The following is a 13,073-nucleotide window of genomic DNA, read 5'->3' as shown; positions in this document are numbered from 1 at the left end:
CAGAATAGAATATATAGAATAGATAGTAGTGTAGAAGAGAACTTTTTATGTCATAAAACTTGAAAAGCGATTAATTAAGCCTAATTATCACACATTTTCTTAATTTGAATAAACTTCACATAAAGACTTAATTTACAATGCTAAGTAGAAAACTAATTAATATAAAGTCTGGATATGTTTGTTTATGATGATTTATACACCCTGTTTTCATTGAATTCCGTTAACTTTAAGGGAAGGTTCTTTAGATAAAATACAATTAATTTATCTAAGAAACTAGCGTCTTAACTCTTACGGTTATCGAGTTATTAAAAAAATAAAGATAATTTCTGAACACGTGTGTGACAACCTTTACCAATTCCTAATGCTATTTGTTTTGACATGTGCCGTCAATCACTTGACACTAACTTGATTGTTATTATTAAGGGTCACTCACGCTAATAAATTCATTTATTATGTATGAAAATTATGATTTTTTTTGTTTGCGAATTTAACTAAAAGTGATATACAGGGTAGTTCCTGATAATGAACCTAGCTACACGTCGAATTTAACGGAAAACGAAAACAACACGGTGTATAAAGACTTCATTTACAAGCTGCTAAGTAGAAGACTAATTAATGCAAAGTCTGGATTTATTTTTCCTTCATTTATGATGCTTTATATAGCTGTTCCAAAAAGTAAAATGTTATTATAATAGCGTTAAAGTAAAGAGAATTATAAATAATAAATAAATATTGGGGACAGCTCACGCAGATCAACTTAGCCCTAAACTAAGCAAAGCTTGTACTATGGGTGCTAAGGGACGATATACATACCTAAATAGATAAATACATACTTATATACATAGAAAGCATCCATGACTCAGGAATAAATGCCTGTGCTCATCACACAGGTAAATGCCCTTACCGGGATTCAAACCCAAGACACTACCGACTGAGCCAGACCGGTCGTCATTAAGTAATATAATATGTAAGACTATTGTCGAAGTAAATTTTGTAGTCACAATTTCCCGAAGTCCGACACAGGTGAAGTTTTTGTTTTTTTTTTTTAAGACGTTTTATGTCTATTCTTTCACTGATGTTTGATATTATTGTTAAAATATCAACAATTTTGGCGTCCTACTCGAGTCAGAACTATAGCGCCATACTTCCCAGTAGGTATTTTTTTTTAATATAAACAACGTCGAAAAGAGTTTTTATAGTACCGAGCTCACTCACGGCCACGTCTTTGCCTTTGGTTAGTTTGTGGCCAAGAGTAAGCCCATTTATAATAATAAAAAACCCTACGAGATCTTAAAATACACGGTGTAACATGAGAAAACCGAATAACTAACTTTAATACCTCATACGAGTAAAATGTCATATAAACTATTCTGGATTTCGCCTACTTTCAGAGTTATAAGCATTTAAAAAAATAACAATTACTTATTTTTTCTCAGGACAAAACGCTATTTTATGGCGATGATGCCGTAATCGGACATAATCTAGCTATCCTCGTTGACAGATGTAAAAAAAAATTTTTTTGGCGAAATTAGCTTACGTCAAATAACATTTTATCTTTATTTTGCCCTTAGAAATGCGCAGTTAAAATATTTCGGTTCTCTCATCTTATACCGTGTATGTATAAACTGATTACAATCTTCCAGTATAAAAGTACAGTAAAGTTGCACATATTTTGACGCTGATCAGATCAATTCAATGTCATCCAAATCATGCCATCCCGATAGCAGTATCAGCGTGTCGACACTCGACAGTCTGTCTCGACACGCTGCCGCGAACGCACGCATCGCGACTGGCCGTTGGCTGTTCCAAAGTTTGAATTTCGAACTATTTTTTTTTCTGTGTGAAGTTTTGAATTTGGAGAATGTAACTGGCGTTTTGGATTCTTTTTGGGTGAGTTTAGACTTTTAATAAAAAAAGTTGTGTCGAGTAGTTTTAGTGTTTGTAAATATTGGGACGTTGTATTTTTGAAGTCTAATAAACTGATTTTAAGCGACTTCAGTTAAGATTTATTTTCTGTAAGAGTTAAAGGAATTTTTTGTGAAGGTTTTTTGAGATCGTCATTAGTTTCGTAGTTTTTTTTATTTAGATTAGTTTATTCAGTTTTTGTTACCAAGTGCCTAACATTAATTATAAGAATATGGTAGTAGATGTTTTGGAAATAAATAAAAAGTGGGTTAAATCTGAGGGTCCATCTCGAAAAACGAAATCCACATAATCATAGTGTTATGGCGTGGCATCTGTATGTTAAAAAACAAATAAAACGATTTCAATATTTTCATTTAAAAATGTACCTACATAAATATAACATTGCATAAATAAATAACTTTATTACTTCAATCTAAAGTACCAAAATAAAACTAATCCATACTAATATTATAAATAGGAAAATGTGTGTGTGTCTGTTTGTTTGTCGGTCTTTCACGGCAAAACGGAGCGACTAAATGACGTGATTTTTTAAGTGGAGATAGTTGAAGGGATGGAGAGTGGCATAGGCTACTTTTTGTCTCTTTCTAACGCGAGCGAAGCTATCTATCTATCTATCATTTCCTCGTACAAATCACAATCCAAATTATTTGTATGAGAAAGGTGTCATGTTTTTATTAACATTTCAAATAGAAATCAATGATTTTACTTCAGCTATTGTATCTTGCAAAACCTGCAACATAAGATTAGGTATTATCTCAATATTTATCTCGTTTTTTACTTCGACCTCCATATAGATATCGATGCGATTCAGACATTTCATATGTGATCAATATTGCCATTACTATCATAATGTTTCCACATCGCCTTTTCAGAAGGGATTTTCTCCACCGTTAAGAGAGATCAAACTAACAGTTTTCAATCCGACTTGGAGAGAAGAAAAGTGCACTTTTTTGTGTCAAGATTTTTCTTTTTAATTCTTTCTTCAGGTTACATAATATGTATGAAAACGAAGACAAAATTTTTTTTTGCGAATTTAACTAAAAGTGATATAATGATATGTCGAATTTAACGAAAAACAAAAAAAACACGGTCTATAATTTAGCTCCTGTGTGACATAATCTACTAATTCACCAACCCATTGTTAATAATTTTAACTACGCGATTGCGCGCCGGCACTGGCAGACGCAATTGCGCGTTCTTTCCCTTCCCCGCCCGCCATCTTTACACGCGCATTCTTTCACACGCGATTGCGTATCATAGTGGGGACGTTTATCGACAAAAAGAGGCCAAACCTTTTTTTTCTTGACCAAAGCATGAAACTTGGCACAGTTGTTCCTTATATCAAAATAAGCCGATTAAGATCGGGAGCCTTCGGGAGCCTCCCCCCTGGGGCTCGGGAGGGGGGGTCAAAGTACCGCTTCACCCGGCTTGCTTTGAAAAATTCTAACATAGCCCGTTTAGTTCATAGGTCATGTTTGGTATCGTTTTCGAGTAAATCAATAACGTAGAATTCATTTTTGGTACTAAAATTATAATTTAATGGTAAATAAAATAAAAAAAAAAATTAAAAGTTTGATATTTTCATCTATGATTTACAAATTAAAGTCATCATAAATGTCAAACTGTTTGATTTTTCTACAAATGAAAAATATGATATGAAAGCCTATTTAATATAGATTATGAATAATATAACTTTTACCCACCTTTACTAACGTTAAGTTTCATAAAAAAAACTTTAAGCCGCGCGGCGTCGGGACGCCGTGAGCGTAATTTTAAAATACCTTTATTTTAAAAAACTCTATTAGAACCCGTTTAGCTATTAGGTCATGTTTAGTATCGTTTTCGAGTAAATTAATAACGTAGAATTTAGTTTTGGTACTAAAATGACCATTTAATGTTAAATGTAATTAAAAAAAAAAAAAATCTGTGAGTTGGAAATTCAAGTCACGATAAATGTCAAACGGTTTGCTTTTTCTATAAATATAAAAATATGATATTAAAGCCTATTCACAAAGGATAGTACGCGTTCACCTACGCGAGCTTAGACTGTGTGCGGGGAACGCGCCTCTTTCATAAATAATAATAATAAATAATAAATAAATATTATAGGACATTCTTACACAGATTGACTGAGGCCCACGGTAAGCTCAAGAAGGCTTGTGTTGTGGGTACTCAGACAACGATATATATAATATATAAATACTTATATACATAGAAAACATCCATGACTCAGGAACAAATATCTGTGCTCATCACACAAATAAATGCCCTTACCGGGATTCGAACCCGGGACCGCGGCGCAGCAGGCAGGGTCACTACCGACTGCGCCAGCCCGGTCGTCAAAATATATTTCATATATTTCATATGTTTCATATATTTGATCGCCAGTGTCAGAGGTGTGTTAATGCATAAATAGAAAAAGATTCATTATTATTGACTCTGGTGTCGACAACGGCAACACTCGGGTCGGACCACACGATCTAAAGACCGACTGTACCTGTTATTTATTCATTGTAGTGAATCCTGAGAGAAATTTATATAATAGTATTTTATACAATCGTGATATAATACAAAACTTTTCAGTCGAGTACCATGTGTAGTACGGTACGAGAGTGAAAAGCTTAATTATATCACTATTGTATACAATACTTTTTCTACGAGTCATCATCTTCATCATCAATGGATGGAAATATGTATCACCATTCATGCAAGTTAAAATTAATGTCAATAGAGTCGTTCACCGTTGTATCAACATCGAATTACCTAGCAACCAATTGTTTGTAATAACCGTCTCTGATTGGCCGATAACGCGACAGATAAAAAAAAATGTGTTTCAGATGCAGGAAAATTTGCTAGGTATCGCAAATTAGTATAGAAATTGTATGAAGTTCTATTTTTGAAATTATTATAGTTAACTAAAGTCAATTATAATGAGCTTATTATAATTGAGTCGGAACTGCCATAGAGTATCCAACACTGAAAAGTTAGCACTTATAGTTTAGTCTGTGGTGTCCTAATTGACAGATTACTCATACTCATACTCATACTATACATTCCCTTCACAGAAACATAGCTGGGTACATATGGAACTGCATAAAGAAGGCTCTACCCTCTTTATGCAGTTGCATCGGTTTTTGCAACCTGATTTACATTTACATCTTGTAACTTCTAAGCATATACTGGCCACTTCAGTGTTGTCTGACCAGTGTGGTACCCATTCGTCTCCTTCTTCCTTCCATCCCCAAGAAGACGGACTTGGCAAATTTTGGTGTGGCACCAACGCCTGACTCCAAACAAGAACGCCCTGAGTCCCATTTCTCAAAACTGAAAGTTACAAGTTACAAGCGAAAGTCTCTTTCCAACTTGTCATATTAGACATTGACAACCAGTTGAAAATTGTAACTTGTAGCTTCGAGAAATGGGCCCCTCGTACACTGTGCGCAGTATATGCTGATCCAAAGCAGCCTCTGAAGGAGGTATGTTCTCCAATTGTCGATCTTTTCTGGTACCTAAAGAGGTAGGTACTTCGACCACTCATTCACCGTTGCGCAACGACTTGGTCTGAAACAATATGTGCATTATCATTTTAGAGTCTACAACTATCAAATTACAACTTTTTGGTGGATCACGTAACCTTCAGTTTTACCCACTTACGTTACGTACCATAGAAAATTATTACAAACTTTAGTAGAATCTGATTTGTCTCTGATATTGCTCCATCTTGTAATAGTTTGACACCTTGAGTGGCCTGGCTAAGCTTCAAAGTCAAAAGAAAACGTTTCTAGATTAGACATAGTATGGGATAGGTACGATAAACGCAGCTTGAAACGATCAACAAGGGAGAAACATGACCGCCCAAGGCTTCAAACTATTACGAGATGGAGCAATATCATAGATAGGCTAATCAGATTCTACTAAAGTTTGTAATTATTTTGTATGATAGGTAAATGTGTAATAGTGAAGGTGATCCACCAAAATGTTGTAATTTGATAGTTGCAGAATCTGTTTAAATAAAATGACAATGCACATATTGTTTCAGATCAAGGGTCCTTACGCAACAGTGAATGAGTGCCGGAAGAACCTCTTTACTAAAAAAGATCGACACTTGGAGAACATACCTCCTTCCGAGGCTGCCTTACTTCATAATATACTGCCATTTGTCTAAGAATGGGGCTAAAGACATGCCAACCACACCCTTGCTGCCGACGCATTAGGACACCACGAACTCCACTGCCAGTCTATTGCTGGCCGAATTTTGTGACACACTGCACTTAACGATTTAATCCGCAAGGCTCTCGGCACAGCGAACATACCGACAACCCTCGAACCTGTCGGCTTGTCAGCAGCAGACGGAAAGCGGCCTGATGGTTGCTCGCTTTTGCCTTGGTTTCTGGGACGACCCTTGGCGTGGGGCGTGACCTGTGTGGATACCTTGGCTCCGTCCAACGTCTAACGCTCGGCCCAGAAACCAGGGACTGCTGCTGCAAAACGCCCAGTTTAAACGCGCAAATATGCATTTTTAAAAAACAACTACATATTTGCGGCAATTGCATTTGAAATATTTGGACCATGTTCATCAGACACCAAGCATTTCGTGAAGGAAGTTTCCACCAAACTTGTCTGGGTGTTTGGTGACATACGCATAGGCTTTTACATCATATTTTTTATTTAAAGAAAAAGCAAACGGTTGACATTTTTGTTGACTTGAATTTGCAAATTATAGATGATTTTTTTTTTAATTTATTTACCATTAAATTATAATTTTAGTACCAAAAATAAATTCTTTGTTATTAATTTACTCGAAAACTATATCAAACATGACCTAATAGCTAAACCGGGTCTAATAGAGTTTTTAAAATAGAGGTATTTTAAATTTACGCTCGCGGCGTCCCGACGCCGCGCGTCTTAAAGTAATTTTTTGTGGAACTTAACGTTTGTGAAGGTGGATAAAAGTTATATTTTTTATAATCTATATTAAATAGGCTTTCATATTATATTTTTTTATTTATAGAAAAAGCAAACAGTTTGTCATTTATGATGACTTGAATTTGTAAATCATGGATGAAAATTTCAAATTTTTTAATTTTTTTTAATTTTACTTACCATTAAATTATAATTTTAGTACCAAAAATGAATTCTACGTTATTGATTTACTCGAAAACGATATCAAACATGACCTAATAGCTAAACGGGGTCTAATAGAGTTTCTAAAATAAAGGCATTTTAAAATTACGCACGCGGCGTACCGACGCCGCGCGTCTTAAAGTAATTTTTTTGTGGAACTTAACGTTAGTAAAGGTGGATAAAAATTATATTTTTTATAATCTATATTAAATAGGCTATCATGTCATATTTTTTATTTATAGAAAAAGCAAACAGTTTGTCATTTATGATGACTTCAATTTGTAAATCATGGATGAAAATTTCAAATTTTTTAATTTATTTTATTTTATTTACCATTAAATGATAATTTTAGTACTGAAAACGAATTCTACGTTATTGATTTACTCGAAAACGATACCAAACATGACCTATTAACTAAACGGGGTAAGTTAGAATTTTTCAAACCAAGCCGGGTGAAGCGGTACTTTGACCCCCCCTCCCGGGCCCCAGGGGGGAGGCTCCCGAAGGCTCCCGATCTTAATCGGCTTATTTTGATATAAGGAACAACTGTGCCAAGTTTCATGCTTTGGTCAAAAAATTTAAGGTTTTTCAATAAACTCCCCAACTATCACGCGCGATAGAGCGTCCGTGTAAAGGCGGTTAATTGCTTCCAGTAGCTGTGGCTACATAGCGAAATATTGAAATGTTTGACTAATTTTATAAGTTTATTTATTAATAACACTTACATAAAAAATCCATACAATAAATATCATAAACTATGCAATTAAAAAGAAAACTAAAAATCTAAGTCTAAAGAGGGTCCCTGAGGCATAGTACCCAAGATGCTGGCAGCATTTCCTCGCTGAATTGCAATACTTATACGTTGAGCGAGGAAGCTGCCAGCTCTTTTGTCCCCCGTAGAATCAGTCAGCCGCTTCGCCAAGTCCTTACATACATACATACATACAGTCACGCCTGTATCCCATAAAGGGGTAGGCCAAGTCCTTGTATACTAATTTTATGTCGAAGCAATTTATAGCTTCTTTTATGAAAATCCAAATCACGTGAGTATATCCAAATCACGTGAGATATTTGTTACGTTTCCAAATTTCGGCAGTGTCACTCTATTCTTATTTATCTATGATCGAGTTGAGCATAACTGCCATACTTGTTAACTTGCTTCGAATGCAGTTTGCGACGGGAACTTGCAAACGAGCTCAACTGCACAGTCAATGCATTCTAGAAGTTAATTTTCCTAGAAATGAGATGAAACGTGTGTAAATATTTTTTTTTAAGTAGTCTAACATTGGTTATGAACTTATGATATATTTATTTATTGCTCGGTTAAGTTGTAAGAATATTTGTGTGTTTTCTAACCATTTAAAAGGGACAAACGAACTTTATCGGTTTGATAACTTAGGGATCTAGGTATGGAACTCCGTACTTAATTAATACATTATGAAACAACAATTGTTAAAATGTCCAGCGCTAGAGTAAGCTTAGTACGTAATCTACATAAAGCTTACTAAAAGCAGGGGGGTTACCATGACGTGCTAAAGCCGTTCAGTTTAGGTTGAGAGAGAGGGACGGAGCTATGTAACTGCTATAGCTGTGTCCCTTTCTCTCAACCTAAACTGAACGTCTTTAGTACGTCATGGTAACCCCCCTGTTCTCTACTCTGAGTTAGCGGCGGGTAAGCGGAGGCACGATGGTCAGCACCTGCGCTACAAGGTAGTGCTCAAACGACATCTAAACGCTTGCGACATCGACCATGAGCGTTGGGAGGAGCTTGCTGCGAAAAGGTCATCTTGGCGATCTATAACCGTGTTAAAGCATTTGAGGATAACCGCCTCAAAACCTTAGATGATAACCACAAAATTAAATTTTTGAAAAAACCCCCGACCGCGATATAGTGGACCGATTTTCATGAAACATGGCTAAGAACACTCCCGACTAATTCAGCTTGCAAACAAAAAAACTAAATCGAAATCGGTTCATCCGTTCGGGAGCTACGATGCCACAGACAGACACACACACAGACAGACAGACAGACAAACAGACAGAGAGACAGACAGACACGTCAAACTTATAACACCCCGTCGTTTTTGTGTCGGGGGTTAAAAAGCGCCAATTGCGAAAAGAGAGACCTAACGCCGTGTCTTGCGTGGGCGTAAGCCCTCCTTAGCTGGCGAACTTTGTTGCCACACGTGTCAACGAGTATTTAAAAGCAAGTTCGGCCTGGCCAGCCACATTAGAGCACACGCGAGGTAACGTCCGTAAGGTTTATGATATGAGATATTAAATAATAAATAATAATGTAGTTCCTATATAATAATGTACCTGACTGTTTTTATTATTTAAGTTAAATTTTATTTAGTTATAGGAATAATTATGTATATTGTATACCGTAAAACGGTTGATTGTGACACAAGCTATAATTGTTTATTAATATTGTAACATCTGTAAACTGATTTGCACAATCTGACAATAAATGATTACTTACTTACTTACTTACTTATTTAGAGTCGCCGTCATCAAAAACGATGAGGAGGACTATACATTTACACACATTAATATTTTTATTTAATCTTCAACGGACGTATAAAAACCCGGAAAAAAATATACACGTTACGCTTCCACGCACGCTTTTGGTTAAGCTTTATTAAATCCTTTTCCGTGCATCATGGTTGTAATAACAAATCTACATTTCCCACGTAAAATAACATGAAAAATACAGGCTTGGTTATACAGCGTGTAATTTGAATATTATCTCAAACTTTAACCGGACCAAGATGCTAAGAACCACAGTTGTCATTAGTGATGTGCAAGTTGCGGAAACTTTCCAAAAAGATCTTAAATTTCTTAAAAAATTCATGAAACTTTTACGAAAAATAAAGGGAATTTAAATTTATGAAATGGAAAGTTTACATCCATACAATTGTCCATACAGAGTAATCCCATGATTTGGCGTAGGCACTAGTTTTTACAAATGCAAATATCAAATGACATTTCGCACATAAATTCCGAAAAACTCATTGGTGCGAGCCCGGGGTTCGAATCCGCGACCTTCGGAACGAAAGTCGCACGTACTTACCGATAGAGGCTACCAGCGCTTCCACGTTATCCACGTTGATAAGTGATAAAATTGCAAGCATGATAGCCCCGCAGATTAAGTAACTCGATTATGTAAACGTCACTGAAACTGACATTTATTTTAAAGTTGACAGCGCCGCCAATTCGTCAATCATTGATAATAGCCTTACACTGAGAGAAATTTGCATTGTGAATTTAACAAGTTCGACTTGTTGCGGTTTATCCGTTTGAATCAGCCAAACGTATGTTTAAAACAATATGTGTCAGGTTGTTTTTATAAAATCGACTTGTTGATTCAAATATAATATATTGCCAATTTAAATGACAAGTAGCTTGTTGTTTGAACCAAAGAGCACGTAGGCGCTATTTTAACCAAAAAATTTGTTGAACGAACATGAAAACTGTTTGTTTTTAGGGTTCCGTAGTCAACTAGGAACCCTTATAGTTTCGCCATGTCTGTCTGTCCGTCCGTCCGTCCGTCCGTCCGTCCGTCCGTCCGTCCGTCCGTCCGCGGATAATCTCAGTAACCGTTAGCACTAGAAAGCTGAAATTTGGTACCAATATGTATATCAATCACTCCGACAAAGTGCAAAAATAAAAAATGGAAAAAAATGTTTTATTAGGGTACCCCCTACATGTAAAGTGGGGGCTGATATTTTTTTCATTCCAACCCCAACATGTGATATATTGTTGGATAGGTATTTAAAAATGAATAAGGGTTTACTAAGATCATTTTTTGATAATATTAATAGTTTCGGAAATAATCGCTCTTAAAGGAAAAAAAAGTGCGTCCCCCCCCTCTAACTTTTGAACCATATGTTTAAAAAATATGAAAAAAATCACTAAAGTAGAACTTTGTAAAGACTTTCTAGGAAAATTGTTTTGAACTTGATAGGTTCAGTAGTTTTTGAGAAAAATACGAAAAACTACGGAACCCTACACTGAGCGTGGCCCGACACGCTCTTGGCCGGTTTTTTCTCTCAGTGTAGCGCCAACCGCAATCACGTTACCATTTGGGACGTCACAAATATACTCATCTATACTCCAGTCAATATGTCAGTAGCAGCAAATAAATCTAGCGATATCGACGCGATACCGTATTTGCTGATCCATTATCGCGAGAGTTTGGCTCGGCCTATAATTTGTTTTCCTACCGAGCCAACGTCACAAGCGCTTACGCCGTGGCTTGCGTGGGCGACGGCGATGCGACGCATACGAAATCAAACCTTATCGATATGGAAGTATGAGACGCGACGGCGAATGTCGCGCGACGGTCGCGCGACCGTCGCCCATGCAAGACATGGCGTCATACTTCCATATCGATAAGGTTTGATTTCGTATGCGTCGCATCGCCGTCGCGCGACCATCGCACGACCGTCGCCCACGCAAGCCACGGCGTTACACTTCGTTAGCGTATCCTAGCTAGCTCTCTCTATCGCTCTTCTGAGTGCATAGCTAAATCAACGCTTACTATAATAGGGATGACGACTACATAAAAAAATGGCATTCTGTTTAGCCCGTCAGTTAGATCGTCCAAAAATACTGAACACATATTTTTCGCTTTTTCTAATTAATGAAAAAATACAAAGATATAGAGCATCAAAGTTCCGGAGTGGCGGCTTGTGACGTCACTTCTAAGTAAAAATTGTACCTAGGCGTGACGTCACGCGAAACTTCAACGCACTGTACCATAGTAATTGTTTGTTACGAGAAAAAAGAAAAAAAAATACGTATCTAATATTCTTTGATAATCTAATTGACGGACTAATTAGTTTTTTTAGTCCTCTCGCCTATTATATCGTTAATGAAGCTAACTATATCGCTCTTTCGTATTGGCATGACAGAGCCAGACTGCGTTTCGATCGGCGTCTAGCGTCCAAGATTATCATTTCGACTAAGAGCCCGGCTGTAAAGCCTCCCTGTACGATATATCTGTACTAGAGATGGGCCGAATATTCGGTAAATATTCGGTATTCGGTAAATTCGGCAAGTTTTTCAATGTTCGTATTCGGCCGAATAGTTCGGTTACATTGCCGAATATTTACCGATGACCGATAATGACATCCTATTTCAGCATTCTAAGGAACTACCTAAGGAAGTTAAAAATGCGTTAAAATATAAAATACGTATAATAATCTTGTAAAAAAGGTAAAATAACGTATCTTAAGAAACAAAAACCAAAATTCTCTTGTGCACTAAATTATAGGAACATTAAGAGTCTTAGTAAGATACTTTTTTTTATGAAATACGCAGCAAACGAGCAGACGAGCCGCCTGATGGAAAGCAGTCATCGCCGCCCATGGACATAAGCAACATCAGGGGAGCCATTTATGCGTTGCCGACCTTTAAGAACCCTACACTGAGAGAAATTTGCATTGTGAATTTAACAAGTTCGACTTGTTGCGGTTTATCCGTTTGAATCAGCCAAACGTATGTTTAAAACCATATGTGTCAGGTTGTTTTTATAAAATCGACTTGTTGATTCAAATATATTGCCGATTCAAATGACAAGTAGCTTGTTGTTTGAACCAAAGAGCACGTAGGCGCTATTTTAACCAAAAAACTTGTTGAACGAACATGAAAACTTCTTGAAAAACCCCATGTCATAGCGCAAGGGGGAATGTGTACCCATTACCAATCTTTTCAACGTTTTTAGGGTTCCGTAGTCAACTAGGAACCCTTATAGTTTCGCCATGTCTGTCTGTCCGTCCGTCCGTCCGTCCGTCCGTCCGTCCGTCCGTCCGTCCGTCCGTCCGTCCGTCCGTCCGTCCGCGGATAATCTCAGTAACCGTAAGCACTAGAAAGCTGAAATTTGGTACCAATATGTATATCAATCACGCCAACAAAGTGAAAAAATAGAAAATGGGAAAAAACGTTTTATTAGGGTACCTCCCCCTACATGCAAAGTGGGGGCTGATATTTTTTTTCATTCCAACCCCAACGTGTGATAT

The 13,073-nt window shown here is 36.8% G+C and overlaps 1 pseudogene; it reads left to right on the top strand.

Moving 5' to 3' along the window:
* Positions 1-1,751: 1,751 nt before the first annotated feature.
* Positions 1,752-13,073, top strand: part of LOC125232141 — a 147,032-nt pseudogene continuing 135,710 nt past the window's right edge.

The sequence above is a fragment of the Leguminivora glycinivorella genome, chromosome 12, assembly GCF_023078275.1.
Source record: "Leguminivora glycinivorella isolate SPB_JAAS2020 chromosome 12, LegGlyc_1.1, whole genome shotgun sequence".
NCBI lineage: Eukaryota > Metazoa > Arthropoda > Insecta > Lepidoptera > Tortricidae > Leguminivora > Leguminivora glycinivorella.
Note: the sequence above shows the minus strand (reverse complement) of the source record. Positions and strands in the feature narration are given on the sequence as shown.